The sequence below is a fragment of the Rhodnius prolixus genome, unplaced genomic scaffold, assembly GCF_049639745.1.
Source record: "Rhodnius prolixus isolate KJV_2025 unplaced genomic scaffold, Rpr scaffold_13, whole genome shotgun sequence".
Lineage (NCBI taxonomy): Eukaryota > Metazoa > Arthropoda > Insecta > Hemiptera > Reduviidae > Rhodnius > Rhodnius prolixus.
Genome location: NW_027411583.1, coordinates 256,691 through 269,518, shown reverse-complemented (window position 1 = coordinate 269,518; position 12,828 = coordinate 256,691). Strand labels below are relative to the sequence as shown.

The window sequence follows — 12,828 nt, the reverse complement described above, 5'->3', positions numbered from 1 at the left end:
GTGTTGACTGTCAGTGGTTTAGCGTAACACAAAAACTAAAAAAAATTTAAAGTACTAATTAGTTCAGATAACTCCAGAGGACCCAAGAAAATTGATCTTAAAGGAAGTCCTATCTTTGAAATACGATTTTTTAGTTCTTGAGATTTCTCTTTCTTAAGTTTTATTTTAGGCTTCTCTCAGCTCGAAGTGCCGATCATTAAGATGTGCTTAATTGTCACCATATAGTATTAGTGCTAAAATTTTCAGTTTAAAAAAATTGCTCGTCTTCTTATTAGCAGACTTATTAGACTAATCAGGTAACGACATACCTACCTCTTTAAATTTTTTTCATTATTTTCTCGAAAATTTATTTCTTAAAGGCGTGCGCATGGGCATTTACGTTTCCCTCAAAATGTTTTTTAATTTTGGGGCTCTTAGTTTCAAGTAACATTTACTTCAAATTCAAAGTTTGAATAAAAGTAAATATCAGAAAATGGTTTCATGGTATTTGAATGTAGTAAACGTTCGTGTACACTAGTTCGCAGCGTATTTAGCTTCAATTTCGTTTGGGAATCTCAGAGGACCTGAAAGAATGTTAGTGACCAAAATCATCCTCAATAATAAATAAAACCCAGGACCGTAAATTAAATTTCATTGAATAATTTGAGAAATTTAGTTCCAAATTTGATTTATATTTGTATGGTACGAAGGCAAGATTACATTATTAACGAAAAGGCGCGTTAGAGGAAATCAAACCGCTTCCCATCTCAAGTAAGCTTAATCGATTGATTGATTGTATTGTACATAAATAGTTCAAATAAAAGTATAGATCAAGTATGAAGAATTTAGTACACAAGTTTAGAGACTTTTTCGAGTCAGCCTCTAAAAAGAAAAAAAGCAATTCGAAAGTGGTCTTCCAGTAGACCGATTGTGCCCAAAACTTTACTGAGGCATCTTCTATTGACGAAATATCAAATTTGAACTTTCTGCTTTTTCGTTTTTGATTATTTTGGTAATTTATCGTTACAGGGCATACAAATGTTTTATAATGAAACATAGTGTATAACAACGATTCTTTAGTATGTTGAAATATTGCTAGTAAATTTCCATCAGAACTTAGCAGCTGTAACTATTATTTCTTAGAATAGACGATTAATTAGGGCAATTGACTGTGTTTGTTCTTAAAGTATGGGAGAGGCCTTGGTTGACTGCTCTTAGAAATAGACAATTTAAAATATTGAAAGTAATTTTGATGACAATTGAACGAATTAATAGGGAACCATTGAAATGACTTTTAGAGTCTCTTAAATTTGAATCAATAGCTTCATTTGGAATATAATCTCAACAATATAGTTACGTTAGCTGTTTAAAATGAATAAAATTATAAAGGAAGTAATTGTTAACATAAATGCATCGTAAGTGATTTGAATAGTTTTGTTGCAAGAGGGAGTATTGCATTCAAGCAGATTTTCTAAATAGCTTTCTCGACGCAAATACTTGTTTTGAGCTCCTGAATCACACTCCCTTTATCTCCCTCTATACTAAAATCATCTCCTCAAAATACTAAACCCATGTTTAATTTCCCTCTTTTATCTCTTTATTTAAATTATCTCTTCAGATCTTTTATTTAAATTAATTGTGAATATTCTTTTTCCTTGTATCTTGGGGTTTTATTGAAGTTCATGTCATTAAGTGTTATTTGAATAACGATTTTGTAGCTGTCACATACTGTGTGGAAGTAGTTATTTATAAAAGACAAAGTGATTCACTTTGGTATTTCCATTCTACTCTTTAGGATTTTTAAAATGTAACTTTTTGTTCTTTTATTGAAGCACATTTTCACAATGATTTATTAGTAAAACAATAGTTATTTGTCTAAGTGAAGACTATACTACATATATTAAGAAAATTAAGGAGGTGAGAGGGAAAAGAGATCGCTAAATATCCTGGGTTTCGTAACTAGGAGACTTTACCGATTGCCTTTTATAAATGGCCCAGGTGTACAGATTAGTTGTTAGAAATGATGTATTCAGGTACGGTGTATAAACTGATAAAAAGCTCGTTCAAAATATTCCATTACTTTGTATATAAATATAGAACCAATTGTTTGTATGTTTTGTTGCAAATATATATATATATATATATATATATATATATATATATATATATATATATTTGTTCAATAGTGATAAACAGTTCGGTAATAATTATCTAAACAACTTTTTATTGTTAGTTTTTAATGCACTGTTCGGCACAATAGTTGATAAGTATTGACTCCATCATTAAACACTTTCTATTGTTTAGTATTCGCTAAAAATGTATTATCAAATAATTTTCATTTATGAATTTCTGTATCCACAAAATTTTATGGCATAGTTATGGTAGTATTTTTCTATTTTTACTATTTGCTTTAGCATTCATTTGTCAACAACCTAGCGATTGTAACGCCGGCAAACTGGAGTCTATTTCTTCTGTTACAGTTTGGAACTTGTCTCTAGTTTAATCAATCCTATCCTGAGAATAATAAATTCGTATTTTAACTGTCCCTTTATAGTTTTAGGAGGAAAATACATTGATTTTTGCTAGATCCAGGGTTCGCCACACGTCTTTCTGTTATATGTAGTTTCCTGTAGTCACCAAATGCCTAAGGTAATAGTAAGCTAGCGATCGATTGCAGTACAGTCTGTAACGGTGTAAGAGATTTTTTCTTTCCTTTTGTCACAGTGTTCTCAGCTACAGATCTTATTGGAAATATTTGCTGTGACCAATCATGCAAAAGGTATAAATAAGGATTAAGTCGGCTTGGTTATTAGATCTAGTCCAGGACCAGTTACCGGCGGTACTACTCCGGAAGTTTGCCGTTTATCTTGAGCAGCAGAGGCTAGTGGGAGATGAACTTGTATGACTCTCGCTGGGAGGCTTAATTAACTTACGAGGTCCGTAAATTAAGTAATGAGACTGATTTTTTTAAATTTTTTTATTCAAAAAGAATTACAATTCTATATTGTCATCTTCAAAATAACTTCCTTCTGAAGCCACACAGCGCTGGAGACATTTCTTCCACTCCTCATAGCAGTGCTCGAACTCCGATACTGGAATAGCCTTCAGCTGGTCGGTTATAGCCGTTTGAATGTTTTCCACTGTCCCAAAATGAGTTCTCTTGAAAAATAACCCCCATTTTCTGGAACTTGTCATTACTGGTGACGAGTCTTGGGTGCTTTGAGTTCGACCCAGAAACCAAGCGCCAGAGCATGGAGTGGCTTCACACTTCAACCTCTCCAAGGCCCAAAAAAGCAAGGATGGCGAAGTCGAAGATCAAATGCATGCTGATTTGTTTTTGCAATATCCACGAAATCGTCCACAAAGAGTTTCTACCAAGGTCGAACGGTCAATTCAACACTTTTATCAAGAGGTTCTTGAAAAACTTCGAAAAAGGTGAGACCAAACATCAAGAACAAGTGGGTGTTGCATCACGATAATGCTCCTTATCACACAGCAATTTTAAAAAAACCGAGTTTTTGGCCAGTAAAAACATTCCTGTGGTTCCTCAGCCTCCTTATTCGCCTGACTTGAGTCCTTGTGACTTTTTTCTCTTCCCGAAGTTGAAAAATCACCTCAAGGGAACTCATTTTGGGACAGTCGAAAACATTCAAACGGCTGTAACCGACCAACTGAAGGCTATTCCAGTATCGGAGTTCGAGCACTGCTATGAGGAGTGGAAGAAACGTCTCCAGCGCTGTGTGGCTTCAGAAGGAAGTTATTTTGAAGGTGACAATATAGAATTGTAATTCTTTTTGAATAAAAAAATTTAAATAAAATCAGTCTCATTTAATTTACAGACCTCGTACTTCTTCACCACAAAAGCGGATGGAAGCGAAGAATTTTTCGGTACTAAAACCAAAAATAGCTACCAGGCGGGGGCTTTCTTTTTCGCTCCAAGCAACATTTCTGACGAATCTCATAGGGACCTCCCATATCCCTTCTAAATACTAGTCTCTGCTACCATCTCGTGATTCTATCGAAGCATGAAGATGAAGGGAGAATGTTGAGCTTTGAGGCAGTGGAGTACTTTTCCCATTTATTTCTGCCTTAAGTAGTTATTAGGAAATTTAAATGCAACAAAGTTCCGTACACTTGAATGGTTGATTAGGTCGTTTAAAGGGCGCCCATATAATTTGCTAACAATCGAAATCACTTCAATACTAAATTTGATTGCAATCGATAAAAGAATGAGTATAATTGATATACTATTTCTCGATAATGAGACGTTTTTCCCAAAATTATCTGCTCAAATCTCCTGAATTATTGGAATTTTGTTTCCTTATTTCTATTTAAAGGAAAACCTTTAAAAACAAAATAAATTAAACAAATGTTAGAATTGAAACAACAAAACCATACAATACTTAGTCGTAACTAGCATTATTTTATTATATTATTGACCTTTTCGTAATTTTATGGTTACTATACAGGGTGTCCAGCATAAGACTACGGTAACTTCGGGAGGCGATTCTTGGCACCATTTGCAACAAAAAATTCCATATAAACTATGGCTCGATTCGGCTCGGTTTTGTAGATATTTTTAATTTTATGATTTTTCAAGGTATCACTACTTTATAGCAAACAGGTGCCTATATTTCTCATACTATTAAAGCTACAGCAATTTCAATAAGCTCATTAGAAAGAAGGTTAAATTTCCTCTTAAATAAGCTAATTTATGTTCCAAAATAATGATATTAAGTATTTCACTTTGTGGCCCAAACATAAGAAATAGCAAGTTTCTAATTTTTTCCAAAAACTTTAACTTCATTTTTCTTAAAAACTTTTTATATGTAAAAACCGTGCACTATTCAGGAAAAACATCTACATACAAACACCTTTCGAAAGGTATACAATGCATAGGGGTTATTTTAAAAATTGATGCAGAAATCTGTGATTAATTGCAAAAAAGTGGGCCTCAAAACAGCGTCGGCATTATGAAAGGAATTCTCCTACCTTAAGTTATAATTGATCAGAATCATCAAATCCAGTACGAATTTTTGCAAACGTGTAAATTAATAATTAATTTATATTAAGAACTAAATTCGAAAATATAAAATTTACATATAAATAATAAAATTAAATTAAAAGAAGAAAATGGTGTATGAGTTTAAATGAGTGTTAGGTACCAAATTCGAAAGAAAGGATTTTCGTTTAACGAGTTTAGATCTGTGTGTTATTCTTTAGATAATTAAAAAAATGTGCTAAATATGTGAATAAAACACAGATTTTCTTGAACTACACAATAAACTTTTAGAACAAGGAAATTCTAATTTTTTCCAAAAACTTTGACTTCATATTTCGGTTGATTCGGATGAGTCGGCTTATTTGTTACCTCTTCTCAACCTCCTTGTTCTAAAAGTTTATTGTGTAGTTCAAGAAAATCTGTGTTTTATTCACATATTTAGCACATTTCTTTAATTAACTAAAGAATAACACACAGATCTAAACTCGTTAAACGAAAATCCTTTCTTTCGAATTTGGTACCTAACACTCATTTAAACTCATATATTATTTTCTTCTTTTAATTTAATTTTTCATTTAACGCTGTTTTGAGGCCTACTTTTTTGCAATTAATCGCAGATTTCTGCATCAATTTTTAACATAACCCCAATTATTGTATACCGTTCGAAAGGTGATCGTATGTAGATGTTTTTCCTGAATAGTGCACGGTTTTTTCATATAAAATGTTTTTGAGAAAAATGAAGTCAAAGTTTTTGGAAAAAATTAGAAACTTGCTATTTCTTATGTTTGGGCCACAAAGTAAAATACTTAATATTATTATTTTGGAATACAAATTAGCTTATTTAAAAGGAAATTTAACCTTCTTTCTAATGAGCTTATTAAAATAGCTGTAGCTTTAATAGTTTGAGAAATATAGACAGCTTTTTGCTAAAAAGTAGTGATACCTTGAAAAAACATAAAATTAAAAATATCTACAAAACGGAGCCGAATCGAGCCATAGTTTATATGGAATTTTTTGTTGCAAATGGTGCCCAGAATCGCCTCCCGAAGTTACCGTAGTCTTATGCTGAACACCCTGTATAATCATATGTAAATAAGGAAGAATGAATTATAACAATTCTCAGTAATTAACATTGGATTTAACAATATAAATTTTATTATAAATGCGTACAGTCCTGGCCAAAATTAAATTTAAGATTTTTCCTCTTGCTTGCCCTTTAATTGTATTTTAAATAATCATCACAATTAATCATCGAGAATGGAAATATGTATTTCGTTTTTCAGTTCCTATTAATTTATTACGTAGATCTGTGAATTTCATTGGCCAAATACACGGATATCCTTAAAGTGTTATTTAATAAAAAGAAACTTATGGTTGTATTTGGGAATTTCAAAGTTCCTAGAATAAATATTTTGCTCTCAAAATCTTGTCATTAATGTTACATGACTGTTTCAAGTGAATTTAATATCCGGTTGATTTTGTACATAATCACTGTAAAATACAATTTTCATGTTATTGAAGAAAGATAAATCACTTTCGTCTCTAAGGAAAGGACGTTTAAAAAAAATCCGGTTCCTTGCTTTATTTTTTCCTTGAAATTAACTCTTCATTTGAAGTATATGCCGTTAGTTTTCCCGTGATGTTGTAAACTTGTAATTATTTTATTTCAGAAAATATTGGAATTATCATTTTGAAATTTCACTCTCAGTTATTATATAAAGTTTATATTACACAATACCTATGGATTTGGACAACTATTATTGCATTAACCACAATGCTTAAATGTTTTGCTGAGAATTCCTAGAAAAAAGAAAATCGATTTATTTTTAGTGAACATTTAAAAAATAGATTTCTTAATTTCTAGACATTCTGTTAAGGAAGCTGTTCCGAACATTTACGAACATTTATTTGAAGTTTAGCAAATTAAAATTACAATTAAATATTTAATTTCACTTTATTTTTTGATACCTTTAGATTGCCTAAGATTTTACGGTTTATGATGGAAGTGTATTTCAAATTATTGAAGCTATGTTTAATTGTAATCAGTCCTGATAATTAATACAAAAACGTCCAGTGCACAGTGTAGAGTAAAACCGTTAGTTGGCACCCATGTTTTTTACTTAATTTTTACCAAATTTCTGAATTTTGTCCTCTATCACTAGTTGATTCACCAATTTGGTATAAAGGTCAGCGTTTATTTGATTAGAGCATTGTTTGTGGAAGTCAAAAACTTAAAAATGATACGATAAAATGATAATAAACACTTTAAAGTTATTCAATTTAAACAAGCTTATATAAGCTAGATTTTCAAATTGATGATTGGTGAAAAAAATATGAACACGAATCAAGAAACCAATAAAATAGAACATTAATCAATCGCAGTAATTTTCCAGACTGATTGGAATCAATATAATCAGGTGTATTATTACTGGTATTTTTTTTTTTAGTAGATAGCATCTCATTTTGTATCGCTCTCGTTTATTATCTGTAAATTGATAGATAAAGATGTTTATGGCAATATTTATGTAAATTAAACATCAATTTGACACCTGGCTGGCACCCGTCGTGTTATTAGCATGCTCTTTTTAATTATAGCTGATATCATTATTGTTCCACCTCATTTATTTATCAACACGTAAGAAGAGAAAAAGTATTTACATTCCCAAACAACTTCAATCGTTTACGTATATTTACTCATCACAGTGCTAGATTGAGTTACTGATTTGCTTACTCTTAAAAGTGCAAAATTTTGAAAATAAAGAAAAGATCTATTATATAATTTATTTAATAATAATTTATAATAATAATTTATAACTAATTATTATAGAAAAGTTTTATTTTTATGCACTAAATAGAATATAGGAGAAGGTTTAATATGGGACGGGGTTGGTATTTGGGACACCCCTGTTTTTTGTGAAACCAGTAGTGCTATCTGTTAGTTTTTTGGTGTCTTACTACTCTTTGGGGTAGGCTTGGTCTGCTGCAGAAGGCAGCGCGTCAATCGAGTGGTAGCTTTGTCCAAGAGAGGACCGTGTTGATTTTGTCAGTGCTAAAAAATTTTCTTAAGGCTGATTTTTCTATGCTTTTGGTTAATTCCGAGGAAAGTTAGAATAATTTCCCGTAGACATAAAAAATGTTGGAAGTAGAGAGTTTTAATTGCCAGTAGTATAGATTTCAAATATGAATGTATATTGAAAAAAAAAATGAGGTTAAATTGTAGGCAGTGTATGGTGGTATTATGGGACAGCGTTGTCCTATATTACAACCTCGTTAATCGTCTGCCAGACAAGTGTGAAAAGTGGCCCTGAGGACGAAACTAGGATCTTATAAATATTTCTTTTTCTACAGGGTACTATAGAGGGCCTAAAAAGATCAATTCAAAGATTTCTTGACATTTCTCTAAGAAAACTGATTACACCCTAATTTTTATCCTTAATGTACGATAATTGTGTAAAATATAGTTTTGTGGACATATTTAAGGCTTATTTTTACAATTCATGGAGAAACAGAACATTAACTATAATTCTTATGTGTGTCCCATATTACGTCAACACTTTCTGAAAACCCAATATGGGGCACCACGACGGACTTTCTCAGTGTAACTCCAGACTCCTTGCTGTAATCCACTCAGGATTCCAAATTTACAAAGACAAATAAACTTATGTCTATGATTTTACTTCAGAGTAGATATTAAATTCTGTAGTGTTCAAAATATGCAAGGTAAAAAAAAGACTGTCCCATGTTACCACCATCTCAACTAAACAGCCCGAATAATAGTTTTTATATATAATTTAAACTGAACACATCATTCAGGAATTTCTTATACGATGGTCGTTTGAAAAGTCCGTGCAAAAATAAAAACTACTTAATTTTTTGGGGTAAACCTTTTTTATTTTTCAACATAGTCTCCTTTTAGGCTTATACACTTCGTCCAACGCTGCTCTAGTTTGTTGATCCCTTCCGAATAATAGGATTTGTCCAAGTCTGAAAAATAGCCATTCGTTTCTGCAATTACCTCCTCGTTTGAATAAAATCTTTTTCCCGCCAGCCATTTCTTCATATTGGGGAACAAATAGTAGTCCGAGGGAGCCAAGTCTGGAGAATAGGGGGGGATGTGAAACGAGTTGGAACCCTATTTCCATTAATTTTGCGACCACAACTGCTGAGGTGTGAGCTGGTGCGTTGTCGTGATGGAAAAGGACTTTTTTGTGGGCCAATCGTGGGCGTTTTTCTTGCAGCTCGGTTTTCAAACGGTCCAATAACGATGAATAATATGCACCTGTAATAGTTTTACCCTTTTCCAGATAGTCGATGAGGATTATTCCTTGCGAATCCCAAAAGACAGTCGCCATAAACTTTCCGGCCGAAGGAACGGTCTTCGCCTTTTTTGGCGCAGATTCCCCCTTGGTAACCAATTGTTTAGATTGTTCTTTGGTCTCAGGAGTGTAGTGATGTATCCATGTTTCATCCACAGTGACGAAACGACGGTTAAAGTCCTGCGGATTCTTCTGGAACAGCTGCAAACCGTTCTTGCAACACTTCACACGATTTCGTTTTTGGTCAAGCGTGAGCAATCGCGGCACCCATCTTACGGATAGCTTTGTCATGTCCAAATGTTGATGCAAAATATTATGTACCCGTTCATTCGAGATGCCCACAGCACTAGCAATCTCACGCACCTTCACTCTTCTGTCATCCATCACCATATCATGGATTTTATCAATGATTTCTGGAGTAGTAACCTCAACAGGGCGTCCAGAACGTTCAGCGTCATTTGTGTCCATATGGCCACTCCGAAAATTTTGAAACCACTTATAAACTGTTCTAATCGAAGGTGCAGAGTCACCATAATGTTTATCAAGCTTCTCTTTAGTCTCCTGAGGCGTTTTGCCTTTCATAAAGTAGTGTTTAATCAACACACGAAATTCTTTTTCGTCCATTTTTTGAAAATCACTCGACTTCCTCGATTCAAACGAATGCCAAACACAAAGAAATAAACCGATCTGGCTGAGACTTGGTGTGTGTTCTTCCAAGAGATGCTACTAACTAAACATAACCTCGATACGCGCCAGTGGTGCTATCTCTCTGACTTTGCACGGACTTTTCAAACGACCCTCGTATTGCTGTGCCGCCTGACTTAATCATGCAGGGAAGACCAGTTTCCCCTTTGTGCAGATAAGAGTGTCTTTGTTAGTTAAAGAAGAGTTAACTTGAAATCTTTATCTGAAATTATCTCCACACAGAGCATAACAAATTACGGTGATTTCAGTTGTATTTAGATTTCAAAGAAAACAATTAAAATTTCCATCTTTTTTTCTAAGGTTTGCATTTCAGTCCTATAAGGCCTCTTTTGGCTTTAAAAATTGTCGCTATTAATTGAAGACTGTTTGTTGACATGTACGGACATGTCAACGGAGTCTAGCTGCCATTAACACGGCATTAGACATCCCAAACTTGGTGCCAAAATTGTTCAACGACTTAGTTATAAACATTATACTTCAGCTTACTATCTGAAAGGGTAAACGTTGTTTGCTGTACCCCGGGGACAAGCTTCTATTATAGAATCATGATACGTAAACATTTGCCCATTATTTTCGCGAACAACAAAGGAAGACTACCAGGATGAAACTGTAATATTTATTTATATTAGGTGAAATGTTAATTTTTATTTTTTAAATCAATAAATTATTCACAATATAATAGATAATCGTAGAAATTTAAAAACTAACTATGCAATAGATAATTACTAAGTCAATATTCCTAGGATAATTTTCCTAACATTCGGATCAACTAACACCTGCGAATCGTTTTTTCGAAAATAAAATTTACTAAACATGAAAGTACACTGTGAACTTTTCAAAAATATGTACATTTACTGATTTACGTTTACAATTGGGCACAATGTTAGCTTTCTGGCTGTATTTCTGAAGGAGATATAGTGTGGTATAGTTTAGGAGTTTTGCATTTCCTTCATATTTCGAATTGCTGTATCTCTTGTCCTATTGGTGTTATCTGTGCGCAACTTTGGCCAATTATAGTACTCGTTTACCTCTACAATTGTGCACCAATCCAGCTTTGTAGCTGTATTTATAACGGAGATATAAGATGGTAAAATTTAGGTGTTTTGCATTTCCTTCATATTTCGAATTGCGGTATCTCTTGTCCTATTGGTGTTATCTGTGCGCAACTTTGGTCAATTATAGTACTCGTTTACCTCTACAATTGCGCGCCAATCCAGCTTTGTAGCTGTATTAATGACGGAGATATAAGATGGTATAGTTTGAGTTTTGCATTTCCTTCATATTTCGAATTGCTGTATCTCTTGTCCTATTGGTGTTATCTGTGCGCAACTTTGGTCAATTATAGTACTCGTTTACCTCTACAATTGTGCACCAATCCAGCTTTGTAGCTGTATTTATAACGGAGATATAAGATGGTAAAATTTAGGTGTTTTGCATTTCCTTCATATTTCGAATTGCGGTATCTCTTGTCCTATTGGTGTTATCTGTGCGCAACTTTGGCCAATTATAGTACTCGTTTACCTCTACAATTGTGCACCAATCCAGCTTTGTAGCTGTATTTATAACGGAGATATAAGATGGTAAAGTTTGAGTGTTTTACATATCTTTCATATTTCGAATTGATGTATCTCTTGTCCTATTGGTGTTATCTGTGCGCAACTTCCAATTATAGTACTCGTTTACCTCTACAATTGCGCACCATTCCAGCTTTGTAGCTGTATTTATAACGGAGATATAAGATGGTAAAGTTTGAGTGTTTTACATATCCTTCATATTTCGAATTGCGGTATCTCTTGTCCTATTGGTGTTATCTGTGCGCAACTTTGGTCAATTATAGCACTCGTTTACCTCTACAATTGTGCACCAATCCAGCTTTGTAGCTGTATTTATAACGGAGATATAAGATGGTAAAATTTAGGTGTTTTGCATTTCCTTCATATTTCGAATTGCGGTATCTCTTGTCCTATTGGTGTTATCTGTGCGCAACTTTGGCCAATTATAGTACTCGTTTACCTCTACAATTGTGCACCAATCCAGCTTTGTAGCTGTATTTATAACGGAGATATAAGATGGTAAAGTTTGAGTGTTTTACATATCTTTCATATTTCGAATTGATGTATCTCTTGTCCTATTGGTGTTATCTGTGCGCAACTTCCAATTATAGTACTCGTTTACCTCTACAATTGCGCACCATTCCAGCTTTGTAGCTGTATTTATAACGGAGATATAAGATGGTAAAGTTTGAGTGTTTTACATATCCTTCATATTTCGAATTGCGGTATCTCTTGTCCTATTGGTGTTATCTGTGCGCAACTTTGGACAATTATAGTACTCGTTTACCTCTAGAATTGCGCGCCAATCCAGCTTTGTAGCTGTATTAATGACGGAGATATAAGATGGTATAGTTTAAGAGTTTTGCATTTCCTTCATATTTCGAATTGCTGTATCTCTTGTCCTATTGGTGTTATCTGTGCGCAACTTTGGTCAATTATAGTACTCGTTTACCTCTACAATTGTGCACCAATCCAGCTTTGTAGCTGTATTAATGACGGAGATATAAGATGGTATAGTTTAAGAGTTTTGCATTTCCTTCATATTTCGAATTGCTGTATCTCTTGTCCTATTGGGGTTATCTGTGCGCAACTTTGGTCAATTATAGCACTCGTTTACCTCTACAATTGTGCACCATTCCAGCTTTGTAGCTGTATTTATAACGGAGATATAAGATGGTAAAGTTTAGGTGTTTTGCATTTCCTTCAAATTTCGAATTGCGGTATCTCTTGTCCTATTGGGGTTATCTGTGCGCAACTTTGGTCAATTATAGCA

General features: G+C 33.4%; 1 protein-coding gene across 3 annotated transcripts in view; it reads left to right on the top strand.

The window, feature by feature from the left end:
- Positions 1–12,828, top strand: part of LOC141447817 (probable multidrug resistance-associated protein lethal(2)03659) — a 75,951-nt gene that overhangs the window by 830 nt on the left and 62,293 nt on the right. The gene's annotated exons all lie outside the window — the stretch shown is intronic.